At 43.1% G+C, this 8715-nt stretch overlaps 1 pseudogene; it reads right to left on the bottom strand.

The window, feature by feature from the left end:
* Positions 1 to 384: 384 nt before the first annotated feature.
* LOC110676993 lies at positions 385 to 720 on the bottom strand (annotated as a pseudogene).
* Positions 721 to 8715: the final 7995 nt, after the last annotated feature.

Raw genomic sequence — 8715 nt, 5'->3', positions numbered from 1 at the left:
ATGTGATGGATTCATATTTCGGTCAGTCATTTGCCACATGCATGCCAAAGCGATCAGTATAAACTTGTCGAATTGAAAGCTAAAACTTATCAGCAACAGCTTTGTTGATGATTTGATTTGGTAAGAAATTGTCGATCGAAACCAAATAAGCGCATAGAGAAAACTGCAAAAATGCTACCGCCGCCCGACGGGAACCTAGCTAAAACTTTGTTTGCCGTTGAAAAACTAATCATCCGAAATTTAAATTGGCAATTAAATAAATTAATTAATTAATAATAGGTGATATATCTTAAGCCGTAACTCTTTTACGTGGAATACATTTTTGTGGCTCTGAAAAGGGCCGTTTTGCTTGAAATTGCGTCCTAATTCAATTTAAACTCGTTCGCCACGGATACGACGAGCCAGCTAGAAGGCCTTCGGCATGATGGTGACACGCTTGGCGTGGATCGCGCACATGTTAGTACCCTCAAAGATAGGCCTCGCTCGCTTCCTGCTGGGCCATGACGCCAAGCTGTGTAATCGCAAATCGGTCTTGAAGTCCTGAGCGATTTCACGGACCAGGCGCTGGAAATACAACTTGTCGATCAGCAGCTCCGTAGAATTCTGGTAGCGACGGATCTCACGCAGAGCGACCGTTCCTGGCCGATAGCGATACGGCTTCTTGACTCCTCCGGTGGCTGGGGCGCTCTTGCGAGCGACTTTCGTGACCGGCTGCTTGCGAGGGGCTGCTCTCCAGCCATCGTCGTAGTAGTGTTCTCTGGACGGATTGAAACAAACGAATGATTGAATTTGCGCGGCTGCCGGTCCCTTTTATGACCTTCTCTTGCGAGCGAGCGAGACGAACAGTGAACAGCGAGCGAGCAAGAAGAATTCATCCATCGCGTACCGCATAAAACCAGCCGAGCCGGCGGCCGAGCATCAGTTTTGTTACAATCGTTGCCGAAATTAGACCGGCCTCGGAAAAGGAAGCGCCAAGCGTGACAACATTCATTGCATCATCACCAAGCCCGCCATCCGCCGTCTGGCTCGCCGTGGCGACGTCAATCGTACCTCCGGTCTCATCTACGAGGAAACCCGCGGTGTGCTGAAGTCATCCAGAATTCTGTCGGCTACGCTCTGAAGTGGCAGGGCCATACGCTGTACAGATTTGGAAGCTAAATCGTCCCCATCACCGACAGCAAAACTACCACTGAATTCACAAAACCTGAGCATGAAATGGCGATCGACGATATCCTCACCCAACCGTCCTTTTCAGGACGACAATTTAATTTTGAAAGAGTTTCGAAAATATTTCACGCAACATTATTGGCAATAGTCACAGCAACAGAACTGTCGGTGAATCAAAAATAATAGTTTTGGTGAAATTTTTAGTGATTTGCGGTAACATTTTACCAAAATCAGTAAAATTCCAACAATATCTACAAATTTTGTTTACCGAATGTTCCGCTGCTGAGTTATTATCAAAATTCGTAACTCACCCTTAGTGTGTGGACAAGAAAACCAGCATCAATAATTAACAATCATTAAGGTGAAGAAGAATCGAAGCCAAACCTCAAATTTTCAAGAGCTCGGATCTGGAGAACCGAAAACCCGTTTGAGCTGAAAACTTAATCGATTGGTCACCACCAGCGAGTGACCAATCGAAAAAGTTTTCAGCTTAAACGTATGTTTGGTTCTCCAGATCCGTGCTCTTGAAAATTTGAGGTTTGGCTTCGATTCATCTTCACCTTAAGCTGCTGCAAATCCAGTGTCCGGTTTGTGAAATCGCTGGCTACGAGATGGCTGAAGAAAATCAGCTCAAGCCGCTTGTTCAAGCGCCCATCATCATCGCCACCGCAAATCTTATCGGGCGAGGAGGATTTCAACCTGTTCGCTGGCAAAATGTGTCCGCGTTACTCGATTCTCACAGTTCAATCGGCCCTTTTCAGTGCCAACAAATGTGTCCTAAAGAGTTATTTGTGTAATATTTGCTAATGTGTTTACCATATTCTTACATTTATTCATCTCGTAGCATCATACAATATCTGATTAGTTATGAATAATTGACAAAACGACAAATCGAGAATGTTTCCGAGTCGTGCTGTCGGAATGCAATAAATATATTTTCTATTGTTAAGGAATGATTCAAATATTACATAACCCAAAATGTGCCAGTTCTAGACCCCCTCCTTCCCCACGTAACAACTTTTGTATGGAAGATTTAAATTGTGTATAAGGGCTGTAACACTATGGAAGACCCTCTCCCTCCCCCTGTGACGGAACGATATATTTGAACGATAAGGCCTGATGTCGTCACTGCGTTCGCATGTTTTCCAATCTCCGTTGTGATGCGCCGTCATTGCCAAAGCCAAGATAAAATTTTCCTCAGTACCGCCAGATGCAATTTCTTCTTAGCAGACGCAAAAGTTATCTTCTTTTTGACGTTGGATAACGTCTTACGGCAACATACTGGGGTACAATTTCGAAAAACGAAAAATCGCTCGCGTCACGAGAAGTGGTTAGATTTTGACTGTTAATAACTTTCTAATGCCCGGATAGATTTTCAAGATTCTTTCACCAATCGATTGGAAATCTTTCTACGAATCTACTCCAACAATGAAAACTATTGATTCTCATGACTAAACTATTGAAAAATTGAGAAATATCGAAGCATGTCTTATTTTTCATAGAAAAGCACATTTTTCTTGTGTATTCCTGACACAGACATCATTGCGCGATATCTTAGCCACTTTCGTCATTCAAAGGGAAACGCCCCTTTCGGTCTTCTTCTTACTTCTCTCCATTATCTCGTGTTCAGTCGAAGCCAATCAAATTCCACTTCACGCGCACGCGCACGACCGCATTTTAATTAAATCGTCTTCGGTAATCTTTTGGTGTGTTTCTGTCTAAGAATGGAATGAAAACCCAGTTCGATCGATTGTGACTACCCTCAACCGTCCTTTTCAGGACGACAATTTCATTTTGAAAGAGATTTATGAGAATTTTACACCGTGAAGAGCGACATTACTGGTGAATGGATGTGATGGATTCATATTTCGGTCAGTCATTTGCATGCAATCTTTCATAAGCGTCAACATTAGTGCTTTACGAGAATCACAGGGCCAAGAAATCAATTTCCCATCGCACTCTTGCAGGGCAATCTTCGACATTGTGTGCATGAGAGATAAATTGGGGACGGCACTAGAATGAGGATCCCGGTTTGCCTCGCATTATGCGATGATTGGATAATGCCGTTGTCGTCGTCGTCGCTAACCACATGCATGACAAAACGATCAGTATAAACTTGTCGATTTGAAAGCTAAAACTTATCAGCAACAGCTTCGTTGATGATTTGATTTGGTAAGAAATTGTCGGTCGAAACCAAATAATCGCACAGAGTAGACTGCAAAAATGCTACCGCCGCCCGACGGGAACCTATGTAAAACTTTGTTTGCCATTTCACTCCGTTGTAAAACTAATCATCCGAAATTTCAATTGGCAATTAAATAAATAAATTAATAATAATATGTGAAATATCTCTAGCCGTAACTCTTTTACGTGGAATGCATTGTTGTGGCTCTGAAAAGGGCCGTTTTGCTTGTGTCATTCAATTTAAATTTAAACTCGTTCGTCACGGATACGACGAACCAGCTAGAAGGCTTTCGGCATGATGGTCACACGCTTGGCGTGGATCGCGCACATGTTGGTAGCCTCAAAGATAGGCCTAGCTCGCTTCCTGCAGGGCCATGACGGCCAAGCGCTGTAATCGCAGATCGGTCTTGAAGTCCTGAGCGATTTCACGGACCAGGCGCTGGAAAAACAATTTGTGGATCAGCAGCTCCGTCGAATTCTGGTAGCGACGGATCTCACGCAGAGAGACCGTTCCTGGCTGATAGCGATACGGCTTCTTGAGTCCTCCGGTGGCTGAGGCGCTCTAGCGAGAGACTTTCGTGGGGCCGCTTCCACCAGTGGATTTACGGGCAGTCGGCTTGGTAGAGCCATCGTCGTAGTGTTCTCTGGACGGATTGAAACAAATGAATGATTGAATGTGCGCGGCTGCCGGTCCCTTTTATGATCTTCTCTTGCGAGCGAGCGAGACGAACAGTGAACAGCGAGCGAGCAAGAAGAATTCATCCATTGCGTACCGCATAAAAGGAGCTGAGCCGGCGGCCAAGCATCAGTTTTGTTACAATCGTTGCCGAAGATAAACCGGACTCGGAAAAGGAAGCGCCAAGCGTCATCGCAAGGTTTTGCGTGACAACATCAATTGCATCATCACCAAACCACCGCCGTCTGGCTCGCCGTGGTGACGTCAAGCGTACCTTCGGTCTCATCTACGAGAAAACCCGCGGTGTGCTGAAGTCATCCAGAATTCTGTCGGCTACGCTCTGAAGTGGCAGGGCCATACGCTGTACAGATTTTGAGGTTAAATCACCTCCATCACCGAGACCAGAATTCAAAACTAGCACTGAATCCATCAAACCTGTGCATGGAATGGCGATCGACGATATCCAAACCCAACCGTCCTTTTCAGGACGATAATTCAATTTTGAAAGAGTTTTGAAAATATTTCTACCATGAAGCGCAACAGTATTGGCAATTCTCACAGCAACAGAACTGTCGGTGAACTAAATAATAGTTACTCGATTCTCACAGTTCAATCGGCCCTTTTCAGGGCTAACAAATGTGTACTAAAGAGTTGTTTGTGTTATATTTGCTAATGTGTTTACCACATTCTTGCTATAATTCATCTCTAATTAGTTATGAATAATTGACAAAACGACAATTTGAGAATGTTTCCGAAGACGCTGCTGCAGTGCTGTCGGAATGCAGTATATTTTCTATTGTTAAGGAATGATTCAAATATTTTGAATTAATTGCTCCAAATTAACAATGATTAAGTATACACTTAAAAATCAATTCTTCAATATAACGGACTAAGCTTCTGAAAGTGATTATTTTGTATAAACACAAAATAATAACACAAATGTCTATAATAAATCAGAATCGACATGCAACAAATAGTGTGAAAATTAATTGGATTTTTAGCAGTAGAAATCTTTCATAAGTTCGTGACGGTCCCAAGCCAGGAAATAGAAGAGGCTAACGTTATCCAACGTCAACTTGGCGGTCGTATCTTAGAAACAACCTCTTACTTTTTTTTTTTCATTGGGGTGTCTAGTTAGACGGCTAAGACCGATCACGGTCCATCTCGCCAATTAATCTTCTTTAATGATGTCTATGATTGGCTATAGAAGGGGAGGAGCCTAGGTCCAAATTTTGGGTGTATAAAAGATACAGACATCATCTGTTTGCCATCAGTTTCGTTTCAAGCGTCCGAGATGACGCAACCTGGAGGTCCCGTCCGTAAGAAGCGCGTGACTTTTGATCGTAGAAATCTTTCTACGATCAAAAGGAAGGCACGCCAACGGAAAAGGAAGAAATACTTACAAATGCAATTTGTAAGTATCGACAGGACAGTCTTCCGACGCGGTAGTAACATCCTTGTTACTATCACGTACGGAAGAGTCTAAGAAGAGCTTTCAAAAACGGCCCTTTTCAGGGCCAAAATTACGATTAAAGAGTTGTTTTGGACAGATTTCAGTGATTATATTATCAATCAGTTAAGGACTGTTCACGTTTTAAAGCGGACACTTTGTTTAAGCTATATCTTTTGACGTAGGATGACGTCTCACGGAAACATACTGGGGTACAATTCCGAAAGGCGAAAATCGCTCGTGTCGCGAAAAGTGTTAGATTTTGACTGTTTATGACTTACTAACGCCCGGATAGATTTTCTAGATTCTTGCATCAATCGATTGAAAATCTTTCTTCGAATCTACTCCAACAATGAAAACTATTGATTCTCATGGCTAAACTATTGAAAAATTGAGAAATATCGAAGCATGTCTTATTTTTCCTAGAAAAGCACATTTTTCTTGTGTATTCCTGACACAGACATCATTGCGCGATATCTTAACCACTTTCGTCATTCAAAGGGAAACGCCCCTTTCGATCTTCTTCTTACTTCTCTTTATTATCTCGTGTTCAGTCGAAGCCAATCAAATTCCACTTCACGCGCACGCGCACGACCGCATTTTAATTCAATCGTCTTCGGTAATCTTTTGGTGTGTTTCTGTCTAAGAATGGAATGAAAACCCAGTTCGATGGATTGTAACTACCACCAACCGTCCTTATCAGGACGACAATTTAATTTTGAAAGAGAGTTATGAGAATTTTACACCGTGAAGAGCGACATTACTGGTGAATGGATTCATATTTCGGTCAGTCATTTGTCACATGCATGCCAAAGCGATCAGTATAAACTTGTCAAATTGAAAGCTAAAACTTATCAGCAACAGCTTTGTTGATGATTTGATTTGGTAATAAATTGTCGATCGAAACCAAATAAGCGCACAGAGAAAACTGCAATAATGCTACCGCCGCACGACGGGAACCTAGGTAAAACTTTGTTTGCCGTTGGAAAACTAATCATCCGACATTTAAATTGGCAATTAAATAAATTAATTAATTAATAATAGGTGAAATATCTTAAGCCGTAACTCTTTTACGTGGAATACATTGTTGTGGCTCTGAAAAGGGCCGTTTTGCTTGAAATTGCGTCCTAATTCAATTTAAACTCGTTCGCCACGGATACGACGAGAGCCAGCTAGAAGGCCTTCGGCATGATGGTGACACGCTTGGCGTGGATCGCGCACATGTTAGTACCCTCAAAGATAGGCCTCGCTCGCTTCCTGCTGGGCCATGACGCCAAGCTGTGTAATCGCAAATCGGTCTTGAAGTCCTGAGCGATTTCACGGACCAGGCGCTGGAAATACAACTTGTCGATCAGCAGCTCCGTAGAATTCTGGTAGCGACGGATCTCACGCAGAGCGACCGTTCCTGGCCGATAGCGATACGGCTTCTTGACTCCTCCGGTGGCTGGGGCGCTCTTGCGAGCGACTTTCGTGACCGGCTGCTTGCGAGGGGCTGCTTTCCAGCCATCGTCGTAGTAGTGTTCTCTGGACGGATTGAAACAAACGAATGATTGAATTTGCGCGGCTGCCGGTCCCTTTTATGACCTTCTCTTGCGAGCGAGCGAGACGAACAGTGAACAGCGAGCGAGCAAGAAGAATTCATCCATCGCGTACCGCATAAAAGCAGCCGAGCCGGCGGCCGAGCATCAGTTTTGTTACAATCGTTGCCGAAGTTAGACCGGCCTCGGAAAAGGAAGCGCCAAGCGTGACAACATCCAGTGCATCATCACCAAGCCCGCCATCCGCCGTCTGGCTCGCCGTGGCGACGTCAATCGTACCTCCGGTCTCATCTACGAGGAAACCCGCGGTGTGCTGAGCTGAAGTCATCCAGAATTCTGTCGGCTACGCTCTGAAGTGGCAGGGCCATACGCTGTACAGATTTGGAAGCTAAATCGTCCCCATCACCGACAGCAAAACTACCACTGAATTCACAAAACCTGAGCATGAAATGGCGATCGACGATATCCTCACCCAACCGTCCTTTTCAGGACGACAATTTAATTTGGAAAGAGTTTCGAAAATATTTCACGCAACATTATTGGCAATAGTCACAGCAACAGAACTGTCGGTGAATCAAAAATAATAGTTTTGGTGAAATTTTTAGTGATTTGCGGTAAACATTTTACCAAAATCAGTAAAATTCCAACAATATCTACAAATTTTGTTTACCGTACGTTCCGCTGCTGAGTTATTATCGAAATTCGTGACTCACCCTTAGTGTGTGGACAAGAAAACCAGCATCACTCTTCGCATCTTGAGCCAATCGCGACGACGAGAAACTGACTAAATTGCGGTCCGGCGCGAACCAGCAGACAATCAATTGCCGGAGAAGCAGATTTAACTCATCCGCTAGCATTAACGCACACGGGCAAAAACGGGGAAGCCAATTTCACTGCAAATTTCTCTCTACTTACATTAATGAATGTTTGCCCTTTACTGGCATATACCAGATTTGCTAGTATGTCCGAAACATAGTTTTGGGAACTTGAAATCAGAAGACACAGTGTGTTTGTTTGACAAGGTGTTCTGTAGCTTAGTTGGTTAAAGCGCCGGTCTAGCGTACACGGAGTCGTGAGTTCGAGTCTCACTAGAACGCGTATTTTTTCGCAAATTCATGTCTCAATTTGTCAAACAAACACACTGTGTCTTCTGATTTCAAGTTCCCAAAACTATTTCTCTCTACTATTGACATAACTGAGAATTCTGATTACATAACACTGCTCCAGTTTGAATTTTTGGTAGTGCGATTTATTTGTATTTTGAAAAAAATATCAAATGCATTTGTTACCTTGTTAATTAGAAAACTAATCCTTCAAATTGATTGCATATTTATCTACGTGTCAATGCCAATGCAAAAAAACTATGGATTACTTGTTATAGGTACACTATTGAAAATTGCTTAAATTTTGGTAATAGTGATCATTGATGGATTTTTTACATGGCGTACAATACAAATACAATTTGGTTTATGCGACCATAAAATTCAATAATTTCACTAGGGGTAATTCAAAAATGATGTCAATCATTTGGGGGAGGGAGGGTGAAACCCCGAAAAACGATGGACGTCAAATTTGAATCTTCCCCTAGCGCGAAGCGCCAATTTGGCTGCTTTTCACTCAGAGCCAGTGTAAATGGTGCATTTATCAAATTACTGAATAACTATTGATATCATTCATAAAATTCGTAGTGGATCGAACCA

This window comes from Aedes aegypti, chromosome 2, assembly GCF_002204515.2.
Source record: "Aedes aegypti strain LVP_AGWG chromosome 2, AaegL5.0 Primary Assembly, whole genome shotgun sequence".
In the NCBI taxonomy this organism is placed as follows: Eukaryota; Metazoa; Arthropoda; class Insecta; order Diptera; family Culicidae; genus Aedes; species Aedes aegypti.
The sequence above is the reverse complement of the archived record's forward strand: the minus strand, read 5'-3'. Positions and strand labels throughout refer to the sequence as shown.